Here is a 15,735-nt window from a genome sequence, read left to right as displayed (position 1 = left end):
GGCTTATCTCTATTATTGTTATCATTATTATTAGCTGCTGTTTGCTAAGACTGAGTTTTTCAAAGCCCTCTTTCACATTAAGAAGACCAAATCCCCATGCTAAATCCCACCCCTTAATTTGATGTTGATAGCTTTTGCAAGCTACTGGGGAACACAAACAGGGAGAGAGGTACAACTGGTGAGATAGTATTATTCAGTGTTATTACAGGAATTTATGGACAAGCCATTCCCAAGCCATTTGAACATAATTCATACATTTCGGCTAAAGGGAGATCCGTAAGTGTTCTCCAGCCAAGCCCCAGCCTGTGTAATGTTTTCTAAGATAAGCAGCTACTGCCATGGAAAAGGCAAAACCTGCCTGCTGGCCTCTGTGGTCATTGTGCTGAGATCAAACTCCTCCAAAACCTGAAAGCTTCCCGATCCTCTGGAATACACAAGTCATGAACTGCCCCTTCTGCGGCCAGGCTTGAGGGCCCAGAGGCTGGCTGGCATTTCGCTCAGATGGGTGAAACGCTGGCTGTGTCCAAGCCAAGAGGAGTTTTGCCCCTGAATTCAGTGGGGCAGCACTCTGCCTTTGTAGTAGGAGCCGATGAAAAGCTCTGCCTCATAATCACATTCCTGTGGCTTAACATGTGAGCGCACGTTGGCCGTGCGGTGGTGACGGCTCACGTGCACAGCTCTCAGCCTGCAGGACATGCCAGCCATGCCACTGGCTTTGCCCCACAGGGGAGGAGAGGTGAAGAAGTCGGGTTTTTGCACTTGCCATGTGCGGGGCTGGTAGGATCAGCTGCCACAGCGGGTCTGATGAGCAGTGGCTCATCAGCGTGATACCTGATGGGTTTGAAACAGCACGTGATCCTGAGACACAACCATCCTACCCCCAGGGAAATGGGTGCTTCATCTTCTGATGTAAATACAGCACTAGTTCATAGCATTCCAAGTGGAAGTGAGAGCCAGGCCTCCCTCATTCTGATATCTTATGTCACAGTCCCAACATTTCACTGTGACACCTCATACTGAGTACAAGAATTTGAGTCTGACTGCAGTTTACCTTCACATAAACCAGACTTTAGGAAGTATCTGATACTTAGGAAAAAACCCTCCAATAATCAGCAGGAATGAAGGTTTTTTTTCCTGCATTATTAGTACCTTTTGTGGTATCACACATACTACTTCTCCCTTAATTTCTTTCTGAAGGCTGCATATACATGACATTTGAGTTTTTTCTCCATTGCCTCTCCTAAACATGTCTCAGCACCAGTGTGGATGGTGACAGAGGAGTAATTAGTACTTCCTAATAATGAATTACAAATCTGGGGCAGAAAATATCACCAGCTGCTAAAGACTGAATTGCTCCAAGATGCATTTATTTTAGACAATCCATGCTGTAACCTTATCTCAAAATACTGGGTTGTGAAAGCTACTTACAAGAACAGAAGTCCTGATCCTTTGAAAAAGTCCTTTTAAGGGCAGTTTTTACACCTAAAGACTTCATAAGGTACTTGGCTTATTTGCTTCTCTAAAAGGGTTCATAGTTGCTGTGAATTCCTGCCCCTGTGCCTACTTCCTTGCCTGACATCTAAGCACCATATTTTCCTTTATATCTCCACTACTATTGAACCCTGCTTTGCAGTGAATCTCTCCGTGCCATCTCTTTTTTCAATCCCAGTTGGTGATGCAGAGATCCAGTAACACAAAGATCATTTGTCTGGAAAAAGAACAAAACACAATTTTTGATAACAGTATGTTTTCAATTCTTGCAGGAAACATTAGCAACACGTCTTCAGCAAGGACTCTCCCATGACGAGCCATGAGTGAAATACTGAGCTTCCAAAGCAGCAAAATAACAATTTCACAGTCTTCTCTGTGACAGAGATAATGGATTAGTCAAAACCCCTGTCTTCTAGCAGCTTCATAGCAGGACATCCCTGCGAGGTCATCTCGTGAACACTAAAAGCTGAATTTCACAGAGAAAAGTCACTTCTTCATAGTCTTTTCAGAAACCTTTGTAAAAAGGGACAATGGAGGGGAGAAGAAAAAGGAAAAACTGCTGAGAACATCTGAAATGTTCAAAAAGAAAGTTGAGGTTTATCTGCAACAGTGTTGTGTTGACATTAGGTAATTTTCTTGACTTTTCTAGCAGAAATGACTCCAAAGGAGTAAACACTTTGCTTCAGTCTCATCTTGTAATGCCCATGAACATACCAGAGATGAAAGGTACCTGGCTGAGTTTGGGTAAAAATAGATGGGATTTTGAAAAGCGGGAAGAAATGCCTGGGAAAAGTCACCTACATATGGTCTTAATCATGCCAATGGATAACCCCCACATTACCCTTTAAAAGGTCATCTGATAAACATCAACATTGGGCTTTTCTCACAAACCCAACACCTAAAATTGCTTCAGGCTACTGTAATACAGCATGAGAAGTTAAATTAGAAGCATATATTTGGTAATAGCACCTCTGAGAGGGAGTCTTCAAAAGCCTGTGCCCCCATTAAAGGATTAGAAGTCCAGCACACATATCAGCAACTATTCTCCATCCAAAGAGAAACAGAACAGGAGACAGAAATCAGCATTTTGTTCTGATTAGCTGCTCTGATTGATGTAAATGTCTTAATTACCCTTTTTTTTTTTTTGTGTTAAACACTGCTGCAAGCCTGCCATTGGGGGAAGTATTATAAAGAATGCCACTGTGAAGTAGCACTTTCAGGCTTTCCCCCATCTCTCGTGGGTCTGGTGGTGATCTTTCCAGAATAAAGCAATCTCCAAGGAGCCAGGGTTCAATTGTTTTCAGGAGAACCCAAAATAAGACAGACAGACTTGGAGATAAAACCATTCAAGAATAAGAATGGGGTCATTAAATATTTCTGGAAATGGGCTAATTTTGTATGAAACAATGCAAGAGATACTAAAAAAGAAGCAGGGATAATTAGACTACATTCAAAAGCACTTCCTTTTTATTTGGGCATCTTCCCTTCTGGAAGCAAATCCATCCAACTTTCCCAAGTGCCAATATTTTGAAGTAATTTGCCCCAGAGGCAAACAAGAAATAGGTCTGATTGTCCAAGAAATAAGGATGAAGGCAAAGGGCACATCCTAAGGATTGAAGACTGGATGAGAAACTGGAGGGCTTAAGGTGAAAGAAGTTCTCTGTATCAAGGTCGCTGAGGTTAGGGGGGTTTTAATGAGGGAGGAAAGTCCTAACCATATGTTTTTATAATTTTGGTGGGTTTTCTTCTTGCTCCTGACTCAAAAGTGGCACAAGTTCAATGCATCACTCCACTTATCTAAACAGAGGTCTGAGTTATGCCCTAGCACTTGTAGAAAAGCTAGATGGAAGTGGAAATTTGTTCCCATTTTGACAGCCTCTTGCAGCTAGTCAGAAAATTCTCTGCACGTGGGTTTTCATAGAGTTTCCTATTTATTTCACTCCTGCTTCAACTCTTCAGTTCACACGTCAGGAAACACAATTTCCTCAGTGTTCTACGACTCTTGCCCAAGAACAGATGATAAAGCTCTGCTTTTACTCCTTCAGATTTCAGGATTTGTGAGGGGTAAAGGCTTAAATTCTGAACCTGTTAAAGGTGAGCAGGGCAAGAGAGAAGAAGCCTTGCTCTCTCACAGATACAGGGGTTCTGAACTCCTAAATTATCTGTCTCTAAATTATCCTCGTGGGTTTTCTCCCCTGGACTCATGAGAGCAGTAGAGTAGTTCAACTAAATTTTCTTTCCCAGCTCCCACTGAAGAGGAAACACTTGTGAGCCCCTTTCTGCCAGTGTCCCCGTGTTTAACAGGCCCTGCCCCCACAGACTCCTATCTCGAGAGCGTACAAGCAGAGCAGGCTGCTGCAGCAGCAATCCAGAAGCTGGAGCTGTCAAACCCAGTCCTATTAGATACCAAAGGGGCTAATAAAAGAATGGGTGTTTGCTGTATTTCTGGAAGGGATGGTTGCTGAAAAGGCCAGAGAGAAGGATCCCGAGACACCTCAGCTCCCAAGTTCCGATGGATGTATTTCTAGTTGATCAATCTCTGTGTCTTTGTGGCTGAAGTAACTTCCCACCTCAGGCTTCTGACAGCTGGACAAAGCAGGGTTTGAGCCGTGCCTTGCTTTAAGTAAGTGTGGAGAGATGTTTTCAGTCTGACCTTGCCAAATCAGGCCCTGGCTTGGGGTGTTCGCTGAGATCCAGGAAAGATTTTCCCACTGAGCTGCAAGTGGGAAAAAACTAATTCTATCCACAGCAACGTGATGGAGCATTGAAGTGACAAGTGTTTTGGGAGATAGGAATCTACCTTATGATCTGCAGAGCCTCTAGCTTCATAAAGCAAAAGAAAATACTTGTACATGTTGATTTGGTGGTGGTGGAGATAGTTAAAAGCCAATTATAAATTATAATTTTCAGAGACAGAAGGAATATATTTAACCACACAGTGGGCATGTTCATGATTACCCTTCTATATTAAAGAGAGAAGATTTAGCAAGAGCAAATATGGACATTGTTTGGGTTTTTGTTCCTAAGTTCACATATTTTGTTAAAGCCCATCAGATAATGAGATGTAAAAGCACACAGACAGATATAACAGGGAGCAGCAGAACAGCACAGAAGCAATGAACAGAATATAAATCCACAATCCCAGACAGCAAAAGCAAATGTTCCACATTCAAACACTTCCATGTTTTTTCCCCTTCTACTTGTCTTCTCCTGTTCTTAAAACAATTAAAAAAGCAATTCAAATCAATAGCAAAACTCCATTCAGGATTTTACCCAGGATTTCCATGCCATACAATAGTTCTCCTCCTTCACTTGCTGCCCTGCTTCTTCCCTCTAGTCAGAGTCATTGCTGTGCTATGCAATTATAATGTCATTGGGCTTTGCAAGATCACTTTTGAGACCTAGGGCTGTTTTATTTCACATATTGCTTTGAGTATTTTTACTATCATCATCAGTGGTGTCCTGGGAAAATATTTTGCATGAGTATGTCACATTAATGGTAAATACAGTAGCTGATACTTCATAGAGACAACAATGAAGTTGTTCACATATTGCAGAGAATTTCTGTCCTGCCTCAAAATATCAACTCTTCCATAATTTTAACAACAACAACAATAATAATCATAATCATAATAATCAAGTCCTTTCTCCATAGGAGTGAGAAAGGTGTAGATGATGGCAAAACATGCTTCAAGGCTTGCTCTTGAACCCTCTTTTCACCTGGCCATAGTTAATGTACGGAACCAGAAGTGGGCAAGCATGAGCCAGAACTATGCAGTGGGCAAGCAGGCACCTCACCTTATCCTGGAACTGCTTGGTACCAGTCTGGCTCCACATTTCTGTATTTTTCGGTAGTGCTCAATCAGGCACAATTGCAAAGACAAGCCTGGAATGAGCAAGGGAAAAATGAGTTGTCAAATATTGCATTTAGAGGATTTAGCAAAGTGTATAAATAAGTTATGGCATCGATATCCAGACAGATTGCTCAGCCAGGGGACTGGAAATGGAAAAAGAAAAGTCTATTGATCAAATAAATTAATTTTTGAATCTAAAAGTGGTTTTGATAGATTAAAAGCCCCTTTCACTGAATCCAAGTTTACTCCCCTAGGCAAAACTTCAGCTTACACATATGCTGAAACTTCTCCACCTCAGCCAGTCAAGCCTTGCTGTTTTACACAGGGGGAAGCTGTGACCTTGATTTCAACAGCCACGTCGTGTGTCAAAGGCCAGGAATCCCGGATTATCTCACAGAAGTCAGTTCCCAAACTCCTTACTGGCATATTAAACAGCGACATGTTCAAACAAAACAGTGCAAGGGAAAAGCAAAACTAACTCTTGCTGGTTGAGCACACCCTTAGATGTGTCCCTACCAGCTCCTGTGAGCTGCCTTTTCCGACGAAATCCTCCTTTGGCTCCCGGAGAATTGGATATTTCATACTGATATAAGAAACCTGCTCCCACAGACAGCATTTATTTGCCAGATTTCCATTAAGAGAGCAAGGATCAGCAGCTGTTATTGGGACTTCTCAGTGCAGCAGATAACTGAGAATAATGTTCGGTAGCTGCAAATGTGGGATCAGAAGATGCGGGTTCCACGTCAGGGTCTGTTGTTGATGTCCTGCACATCAGGCAGGTCATTTCATGCCTCAGTATAACTCAGAAAATGATACTGAACTCCTTTGTAAAGTGCTTTGAGATTCACTGTGAGAAAAAGGTCTCTAACCCCCCCAAAATATTTCATGAATGACTAACTGTAGGGATGATAACACATGAAATGTGTCACAAAAAGCCATTTAAAAGCATTGCAAGTTAACAAAACATCGGTGAACTGGAAGCTCCATTCTCATTGTTTTCCCTCTCATCTAATAAAACATCTAAGATGGCTTTTTGAAGTCTGGACAAGTGAAAATGGGATTACTAATTGCATCTCACTCATTTCTAGCTGGAAAGATTAATCACAGGGAGCCAGATGGGGTTTTCTTTTGGCCCTTGACTGACTTATCCTAAGTGGCCAGAGACATTAGTAGGATGTATCAAGGGGAATCACTCAGCAAAAACAGTTCTGTCTGAAGCAGAAAAGTAAAAATTAGTCCTTTGCTCCTTCTGAGCTTGATTCTTTTGCTCATTCACTACTTTCCAACCTGCAGCAGGTTGACCCTGAATCCACTGTGCTGCTTTTAATTCCTTCTGGAGCCACTTTTCCTACCTGATGACTTAAGTCTCGGGAGTGGGTCTGTCCGGTTGCTCAGACCTTAGGTGGGAGAGAAGGTGACTTGAAGGGGATTCTCCACAGCCTTGAGTTATTCCAATAAACACACAAAGCCTGACTGCTCTCCATCACGGATTTCTGTGTAATTTGGCTGTGTGGAGGGTGGCTTTCAGCGTGCTTTTACATGTGGTTTGGCCATGTTGGGTCTGTTTCACAGCTTGCTTTTACATGTGGTTTGGCCGCAGCGAGGCTGATTTACTGTGAGTTTTTACATGGGGCTGGGCCATGCTAATACTAAGGGCTGCATGTTTGGGATTTTACTACCCCTTGTACTAAGACAGTGCAGGTCATAATACTGGAGAACAATTCAGATAAAGTGAGAAGTCAAAACCAGCCTGGCACTGTTCCCTGCAGCACCATAATAAAAGTGCTCAAGCAGTATTATGGCCCAGCTTCCTCCATCACGTGCAGAGCGCTGCTACCCCGACTCCTGATCTGAAGTCGTGTGTTTTCTGTTTCAGATGCAGGGGATTAGATATAAATCCTCCCCTCCATTTCAGAGGTGGGATCCAAATGGCTTCGAGCCACGTCAGCTGCTCTACCTTTGTGTGGGTTTAATGCATAGTCAATAACATGTTACATAAAGAATGTGAATTATTAAACCTTCTCTTAAGCAGCCCAAGTCACCAAATGCAGCTATCTACAACCAATATTTCTCCAGGCAGTTTCAGCTGCACATATATTTTAAAGTGACAAAACTCACATGAGAAGCACTATTTTTCCCAGCTAGACCATAACAGTCTCACAGAAATCATTATTGCCAACCCACACAGAGCACGCTGGCAAACTTTAATGACTAACTCTGAGCTGTAAACATGGAAGTGTTATTTTGATGCAAAGATTCAGGCATGTCTTTTGTCTAACATGAACTCCTTTTGAAATTTTGTCTACCCCTGCTAACAGTAAGAACTTTTGTCTATATAATAATAATAATAATAATAATAATTCATTTCAGAGAAACAGAATTATTCACTAATTTTTCAGTCTGACTTTTCTCTCCCCTGTACATCCCTGGTTTTCATTGCCTGGATCAAGATTCCCATTACCTGCAATTTTCTTGTTTTATGCTTCAAATGCAAGATGGAACAAAAGCCTTCCAGATTTCCCATCACTTAACTCCCAGTACTGTTCTAATTTTGATTTTCCTTCCTTTTATGTGCAGTAACTTAGATTTACATGTACACAGGTTTTATATCAATTGCCTCATAGCTTGTCTTTACTTTTCCCTGTCAGGTCTCAGAGGAGATAAGGCTGGGAAGGAAAGTAAAGGGGGAATTACAGTTATAGTGAATTCTCTTCCAAGAATACACCTAGAGAGACAGATATAATTTCCAGATGCTGTTGTAGGACTTAGCAACTTAACAGGGCATAAGGTGTCACTTAAAACTTTTAATTGCATACCAGGGGCTGAGCTGCAAAAAGAGACCAACAAGCAGAATATAGTAAAAAAGTACAGTAAATGCTACTCAATGTGCAAGTTGTCTAGAAAAAAACATGCTCAGCAGAGGAGTTAGGAAAGGCAGAACAAATCCTTTTACCTTTGCTCAGTTCTTGAAGTAGAAAAGACAAATCTTTGTGCAAATGCAAAGGAATTACTCCACACATTGATGCTTTGACACAAAGAGAGCATTTGATATCAACAATTTTTAAATGCTCTCCTGCATTTGCTCTTTGTAAATGCTGCTTGTTGGTAAAAGTGTTCTGCCTCCAGTCCCACTGCTCTGCCCTGGGTGAGAGCTGCATCTTTCAGAACAGTTGTGTGACTGAGCACAGAGTCTTCTGGATGTCACTATGTTTTACCTCTTGTGTTTTCCTTCAGCACAGCAAGTTCCCGAGTACCTCCCTTTCCTGAGTTCAGAGTCGGTTTGCAGAATTTCCTCTCCCAGAACTGGAAGACAGATTAAAAAAAATAAGTTTAGAGGAGGGTCTTGTTTTGTTGTTGTTTGTTGTTTTCTGGCTTTTGGGTCTTTTAAAAACTTTATTTCTGAATTCCATGGAATAAAAGTTTTGGTGATCTAAATACATCTCTTTTGGTTTCAGAACTCAGACGTTTTGTTTCAGTTAGGATTTATAGAATGATTTACAATTTCAGTTCATTTTTCATAAGCAGATGCAAAAAGAACTTGTAATAGAAAGCATTCATTGGAATTATGACATGCCCTTAGTAGATGAGATGCACTTTAAATCGCTTTTCTTTCCATTTTTTTTTTTGCAGTAGAGTTCATGACTTACTGTGCAATGAGGGGACACTGGAATTTAACAACTTTAACCATGTTTCATTTATCTTTCTAATCATGCTGTAAACAGCCTGTATGAAGTCACCCAGGTCATCACATGCACTCATAAAACACAGCAAGCAACACTGGCAAGGGAACCTGCACAGTCCTCTCAGACCAAATTCCTGTTTAAGCCTCTGAAGATAAGAGTCAAATTAAGCTGTTTCTTCTGTTAAAAAATGGCACCAGTGGAAGTAGGAAGGCTCAGTATCATTTGAGGGCTCAAACTCTGAGCTAATGCTTTTCAAACCCTTCCACATGTTGGCTGAAATAAACTCAGGGGTTTTTTTAACCACTGTTATCATATCAGTTTATGTCAGAGAGTCCAACATCTGAAGTGCAAAGATTCGTTTTTAAATTAACCACATTTTGCATGTATTTGATCTGAAATTTTTACTGCCACTCAGCATTCCATTTATTGGATCCCTCAGGAGACGGACTTGGAAGTTTTAAGGTTTCAAAATCAATCATTTTGGAGTTTTCTCCCAAAACTTAAAACTTCTCACTTTCAGGTTTCCCTTCCAAAAAAAAGGAAAGCTAGGAGCCTTTTTAATTTGTTTTGGAGCAAAATTTATGGTTTTTCACTCAAAGCATCATTCCCACCTACACTTGCAGGAAAAAGGGCTGGTTACAAGCCTGGGATACAGCTGGAAGAGCTGCCAAAAACAGAAGCGAGGTTTCTTCAGCTTTGCACCTTTTGTGGATTCTGGTGTTTTCCCTGGAGGTTCTCAGAGATAATGAGTCTCTGCAGGCTCCCACAGGGCAGAAGACATTTTCAAACTCAGTAGGTTATGATCATACCCACAGTATGTCTATATCTGTTACCAGCAGCACCAGTAATATTTCTGTTACCAGCAGCACCAGACAGCAAGAGGATGGGCTATGCACAGAATAATAACTATAAATTATATTTATATATCATTTATAAATATATTTATATATGATAAAAATTATAAATGCCCTGCAGGCACAGAGCACCAACAGCTTTTCCCTCGGGAAGTCAGTGCTGAGCTTTGCTCTCCCAAGGTTTGTTCCCGTCATTCCTGATGGCCTGTGCTGGAATGACATCTTTTGTGACAAAGCCAGCTGGAGCTGCCTGAATTATTTCTTCAAGTTATTCCTTCTGCCAGCCCTCTTTCCCATCACAATACCACCTGCATAGTTGCATTGGCAGCTGCTGGGAAAGTGCTGCACTCGTTGACCGCCAACATTCCTGCTGAGGGCAGATATTGGCAAAGAAAGATTGGCAGGTTGTGCTGATTCCAATATCTACTGTGAGCAGAAACCTCTGCTAAATTGCTCAGGCAGTGCTGAAACACAGAGATGCTTCCAGACATCTCCAGGGAAGGTAAGATGAAGAACGTTTTGAGGATACTGTAATGAAGAATAATGTTCTCCTTTTACTAGAAGTTCTTATTGTCTTCCTTTTTTCTTTTTTGAACAGGGTAGCTGAATGACCACTGAAAAAATACCTCTTCCACTTCAGTGCACTGTTAAAGACCCCAGGCTGGTGTCAGGGTTCTGCCATTCCATATCTTTGCTAGCAAAGGATGCAGGAAATGAGGGTACCACAGGCAATGCTGAATGTCTCAACACAAGGAAAGGAAAAAGAAGAGGAGAATGAAGAGCAAATTGCATGTAGGTAGAGTTTCAGAGGCATGCAGCAACCTTAGAAGAATGGATACCACCAGCCCCTGAGAGTAATATATGAAGATAATGCCTTTTCCACCCACTGCTGTGATTAATGAAGGCTCTGTGGGACACTCAGGCTAAACTGGCTGCCATGGCATTTCTCCAGGCAGCCGCTGCTCCACAAATAACAAATCCTGTCCCGTCAGGGTAAGCCAATTATGGAAGTTTGACAGAGGTATAAAAAGAGTATGCTTTTCTCTCCTTGTACCCAAACAACCCTTCTGCTGAACACAACATCTCTACATGTTCATGTACAAATATATATTGCTGTTAATAGAACATATCACTGAATTTCAGTTACCAAACATCCACGGCATCAGAAGGACAGTTAAGCATGATCTGCACTGACCACTCAACATGCTCTGAAGATACTGAGTTCCAGGAGCTCAGAAAATAAAAAAGGCACCACGTCAGTAAATGAAGTCAAACTTTTTCCTATTATTTTACTACTCATGGATGACTCCTCAGTGTTCTTTCTTAAGTGCTAAACTCTTCCCTAGACCCTGCTGGTTGATGACTTTGAAGAACTCTGCCTTCCCTTGCTGTTCCTTTGCCTACAGAACTTGAATTTTGTCCCAAGGCTACTTCTCAGGTTGAAATTAAGGTGTTCACACTTCTCAGAATTGTTTCAGAGTGAAGAAGGCATTGAGAGGGGATGCCTCTGCCTATAGGGTGATTAGAGCAGAGAGGTTCCTAAATTATAATCAGAAGAAAGAGTCTGCCATTAAATAATGTAATGCATAAGTAATGAAATAGAGGAAGGAATCAAGGTAGGAGACACGATTTCTGGAGATTCCAGAACAACAATTCATTCATTACTGGGGATAAGCCACACCGAAGGTGCCCAGAGATGTAAATTTTGACTAATGTTTTTAAAGCTCTCCAGAAAGGATATAGGAAACCATCTTCATTTGCATTGAAGAAATAGGGACTCAGGAGTCACAGGGTTGTGAGGACTGAGCAGGATCCAAGCTGTTACATTATAAATGCCCAAAAAAAAAGATTACTGATCTAGAGACAGTCACAGGTTGCCCTTTCCCCTGCTACTTTTGGGCTCATGAGCACTACAAACTAGCAGTTAATGGAATTGCCACTCAAGACTGCAACACCTAGAGAGCCTGCAATGTGCCACTGGTCAGAATTTCCAAATGAAATTATGTACCTTGGCTTTATAATCAAAGAAATTTCACAGGCTCCAGGCTCTCTTGCAGTGCACAAGAAAATCCCACTTAGCAAATTTGCCTGCCAACCACCCTGTTTCTGGAACTGAGGTATTATTTAGCTGAACAATTACAGAGTGATTTCAGTGTTCCTGAGATAAAAATCAACTAGAAATAAATTCTTTGTTTCTCCTGTTTTCCTCCCTCTCTAAGTTTTCTCTTTTCCTCTGATTTTTAACAGCAGTCATTACTCTATTACAAATCTTTTTCATCAGCACTTAAACCTCAGCACTGCAATCTGAACAGGCCATAATCTACAGTGAGAAAACCTCACACATGCAGAAGCACTGAGACCTTCCTAATCCAGCTGGAAAACTCCTGAGGCAAAGGAAACAGGGAAAAACTAGGTAAAAAGACTGTCTACAGCAGTACATCCCATTGGAAAGTTCAGGTTTCACATCTGCCTTGGTTGATGTGCAATAACAACAATTCAACAGTTTGCCATCCTCTGTCTTATCCAGTTGCTTGTGTTAGAAATTTAACAGCATTAATAGAGAGTTTATTTGACTGCTGGAGAAAACATCTTTCCCAGGAGTTATGCTGGTGAACATTCAAATGAGAACTCTGGAGGCAGCCCACGTTTGAGGCAAAGAGAAAAATGTAAGTGCTTTAAATCAAAGCACAGAATGGCTTTGCTTTGATTTAAAATTCACATGTAAATAGATTTTTAATTCGTGAAAGCCCCAGACAAGACGCAACATGACCCTCCACAAAATTGTTCCTGAGCTTCAGTGGTGAAGTCCTGATTATGATGGTTCCCATGTTGCATCCAATTGCAGTACAATTTTTAGTGTGGTCTTCCAACAAAAATCATCATCTCAGCATGTTATCCTGGAAATATAGCTGAATAAATCACAGTCTGAATTGAGATTAAAGAGGGGGAAAGGGAAAACTTCTCACCAAGATGTAACCAGTAGCCCTTGAAAATGAAATATTCTCACTAAAATCCCACCAAGTTTACTCCTGTGGGCAGACTGCATTGAGTCTTGTAGGTTAAAAAATCATTGCTTCAATTAAGACAAATAGTTGCACCAAATTTGATTTAAATTCTGAAGAGCTAAAGAAAGTGTGGGGGGGTTGATTAACCATATAACAAAAGAGTAGATTTCTCAGTTGGATTTCCTACCTTCCTCACTCCTCACCAATATAGTCCTAATATATCATCCCCACCTACTGCTTAGATTTCATTTCAATCATTAATCAGGTTAATCATTAATTGGTTGTTAATCATGCACATAATCTCTATATGGGGACAGAAAACCATCTTCTGAAACATTGTGGGCTTTACTGTGGCCTTGGAGAAGTGATTTTTTCCCCCCCCTCACAGAAAAAGGAGAGTCTAAGTAGTTTTTTCTGTCATCGTGGAAGTGAATAATTGCACAAAGGTCTAAAATTTACTCTTTTGGCCATATTTAACTCAAAAAGAGCGTGGAACTTTCTGGGCACTCTCATCCATCCATTCCTCATTTCAGCCCATAGGCAAATCAAAATCAAGGGTTGAGCATGAGATATATTCATCTACATTAGTGGTAGTTTATTATTATTTTTAGAATCACTGCTAAGAGCCGGTTCCAAATTCTTAAAGTCCAAAACTCTTTCTCTTAGTCATGCTATGCTGGAACTACAGCCTTCAATAACAAGAGGCTTGGTGTGTCTGACCAAAAATAGGGAAGGATGGCAAATGGTTTGGATGAAAATGGTCTGGGTGAGGGGGGAAAAGCAAAGACAAGCAAGGACAGGTAAACTGCCAGCTCTTACCACAGGGAAAAAAAAAAAGTCCCTTAAAAGATCCTTGGAAATTTTAGCCCCTGAACCACTGTTGAGTCCAGGCTGTCAAAAAGACTCACAGTACACCCCAGATTGTGTATAACAGTCCCAAACTGGGCCTATTAACTTGGATCCAGAGCCAACAGCAGAGGCCGGGATATGCAGGTGGCCTGTTTTCATGGAAACGTTTTCCCCACTGCTGCAACCTTAGCAGCCTGTTCTTGAGTCAGATAGAAAGAAATATCCTACCCTCCCTGACCCATCCAGTCTCCTGGATGGAATTGTCCTTGCTGGCATATTCCTTGCTGCCCACCTGCCTTGACTTCTAAAATAACCGTCCACTTCCTCCAAGCTCCAGTGTGGAATTCTCCAGAACCATGTGAATCTAAGTCAAACACTCAATGGGAGACAATTTTGCTGACTATAGTGAACTTTTATAGCATCAGAAACAACTCAGGTTAATGTTTTTTTTTTTTTTTCCCCCTTCCTCCTTGGACATGAGCCATTTCAGAACTTGTATCTGAATATTTGGTTCTCATGTATATTTATTTACTTAGGAGTGGCATTCCTATTTTTATAGCTTTGAGTTTTTAACTTTTTTGTTAGCAGTATTAACAAGGTTTACAGCATATAAAGTGAGCTGTGGCATTTAAAAAATGTTGGCCTAATGTAACACCAGCTTTTTTTTATATACATGTTCAATGGCAAACTCCTACTGACAGGCAGAATGCATTTCTATGTCTGGGCAAGTTTATAGATGGTGTTCCCACCTCTGGGCCACAAGGTCACAAATTTGTTTCTGATTCTATTAAAGAAACACTCAACAATGGTAAGTTTGTGTGCTTCTTTTCTTCCCCCCCCCCCCCCTTTTTTTTTTTTTTTAATGAGAGGGGACTGTTTTATGTGATCCACGATCTTAAAGATACTCCAAGGAATCTCTGTTGAACGCTGGGCTTTTTCACCCCCATGCCCTGACCAAATAAGACTGGCTGCAGATTTGGGAAGCTCTGTCTGTTAGCAGTTAGGGAAAGCAGATTTCAGGGAAGTCTGACATGACTGAAAAAAGAACAGGCAAAGCCTCTGTCATCTATCTGTGTGTCTACCCTGCTTTCAGTGGGATTTCATCTCAGTGGGATTTGCCTCTGCAGCACAAGGATGTGCAGGAGTCACAGAATCACAATACCTGTTGTCTGTTCCTCAGCAGATCCTCTGTACAACTCCAAGGACCTCACCCAAAAGCTTTGCTGCCTGGCCCTCCACCTGTGGGATGGAAGGAACAATATTCCTCCCTTCCCTGCCTTCACCTCTTCTGCAAGATTGACAGGCAAGGCATTGACAGATCAAGGTACCAGCCTCTGAGAAGGCCTTTGCACCACATACATTATTAAGGATATTTGCTTAACTCACGGCAAGGACAGACAGAAACGTGGATCAGAGATGGCTGCTATTGGCCTATGAAACAGCAGCCTTATTTTTTCTTGGAATTAAATTAGGTGTGTTCTCCTTTAGGCCGTGTGATGGCTCCAGCTGCAGCTTCCTCACCCTGAGTGTTTACTGCCTGACACCCGGCCTCGTTTAGCAGGAGAGGAGGCAGCATCCAGCCCGGCCTCAGCCATCACCCACCCCAGATCCCTTCATGCTGGAACGTGCTGTGCTCTGGGACTTTGTGGCAACAAACCTACAAACTTTTGGCTTGACAACTGAGCCGGGGCCAGCAGAAAGATTGAGCTGCTGGGGTGAAATTAAGAGCATGGGAGAGAGAAAAAAAAATGCTGGTGCATTTGAAAGAGGGAGGATAAGCTCCCATGTCTGCTGAACGAATTCCAGCATCATCTATTACTGTCCAGAAGGCAATCAGGAAAAAGCAGAAGGGCAAGAAGCACAGCCTTTTTTGTGGGATGCTTTGGCTTGTTGTGGTTAGGAGGATCAAGGCTAGGTATCACATGCCTCCACTGAAGGGAGATCGCCTGGAATAAAGCAAGGAGCCAGAATTCCTAGGCTAGGAAAAAGGCTGATCATG

The 15,735-nt window shown here is 41.7% G+C and overlaps 1 long non-coding RNA gene across 1 annotated transcript in view; it reads right to left on the bottom strand.

Annotated features, from left to right (window-relative positions):
* Positions 1–1,642: 1,642 nt before the first annotated feature.
* LOC120324931 overlaps positions 1,643–15,735 on the bottom strand; it is a 28,283-nt gene continuing 14,190 nt past the window's right edge. The window contains exons 4-6 of the long non-coding RNA XR_005566641.1: positions 8,561–8,648; positions 5,290–5,377; positions 1,643–1,708 (exon numbers count right to left, since the gene is read on the bottom strand). This is a non-coding gene — a long non-coding RNA (uncharacterized LOC120324931). The remainder of the gene's footprint in view (positions 1,709–5,289; positions 5,378–8,560; positions 8,649–15,735) is intronic.

This window comes from Pipra filicauda, unplaced genomic scaffold (assembly GCF_003945595.2).
Source record: "Pipra filicauda isolate LSUMZ 115617 unplaced genomic scaffold, ASM394559v2 scaffold77_size3566232_pilon, whole genome shotgun sequence".
Classification (NCBI taxonomy): Eukaryota; Metazoa; Chordata; class Aves; order Passeriformes; family Pipridae; genus Pipra; species Pipra filicauda.
The sequence above is the reverse complement of the archived record's forward strand: the minus strand, read 5'-3'. Positions and strand labels throughout refer to the sequence as shown.